Source organism: Schistocerca americana, chromosome 2 (genome assembly GCF_021461395.2).
Source record: "Schistocerca americana isolate TAMUIC-IGC-003095 chromosome 2, iqSchAmer2.1, whole genome shotgun sequence".
Taxonomy (NCBI): domain Eukaryota; kingdom Metazoa; phylum Arthropoda; class Insecta; order Orthoptera; family Acrididae; genus Schistocerca; species Schistocerca americana.
The window spans coordinates 595,210,680-595,211,318 of record NC_060120.1 but is presented as its reverse complement, the minus strand read 5'-3'; the positions used below and the strand labels follow the sequence as shown (position 1 = coordinate 595,211,318).

Sequence of the window (639 nt, the reverse complement as noted above, 5' to 3'; positions counted from 1 at the left end):
ATTCTTTAACATATATTATTATAAGTTTGTAAAGTTCATTTCCGTTCTTCACATAGTTGATGTAATATTGGATGAATACTTAACCTGGGCTGAAAAAGAATATCATCGGGAATAAAGGTAAGTCCACTTTTTGTCAAAGTCATTTATATAACCATTTATTACGACAAAATTCCTAAATAACTACGACACTCACGTGGCCGGTGTCAGTAGTTTACTAGCATTTTTAGATGTGATTAATCCAATAACAACTTCGTCAGAAAATATAAATATTCATGAAACTTCCCGTCATATTAAATGTATATGCCTAACCGAGACTCGAACTCAGGATCTTTGCTTTTCGGAGGCAAGTGCTCTACCAACTGAGCTACCAAGCACAACTCGGACGCCTTCTCACAGCTTCAGTTCTGCCAGTACCTCGTCTCCTACCTTCCAGACTTAACAGAAGCTCTTCTGCGAAACTTGCAGGATTATCTCTCCTGGAAGGAAAGATTTTGCGGAGACATGGCTTAGCAACAAACTGGAGGATGTTTTCAGAATGAGATTTTCACTCTGCAGCAGAGAGAGTGCTGATATGAAACTTCCTGGCAGATAAAAACTGTGTGCCAAATCGAGACTCGAACTTGTGACCTTTGATTTTCA

The 639-nt window shown here is 38.7% G+C and overlaps 1 non-coding gene across 1 annotated transcript; it reads right to left on the bottom strand.

The window, feature by feature from the left end:
- Positions 1-300: 300 nt before the first annotated feature.
- Trnar-ccg lies at positions 301-374 on the bottom strand. Its single transcript has one exon. It is a non-coding gene; the product is annotated as a tRNA-Arg (tRNA).
- Positions 375-639: the final 265 nt, after the last annotated feature.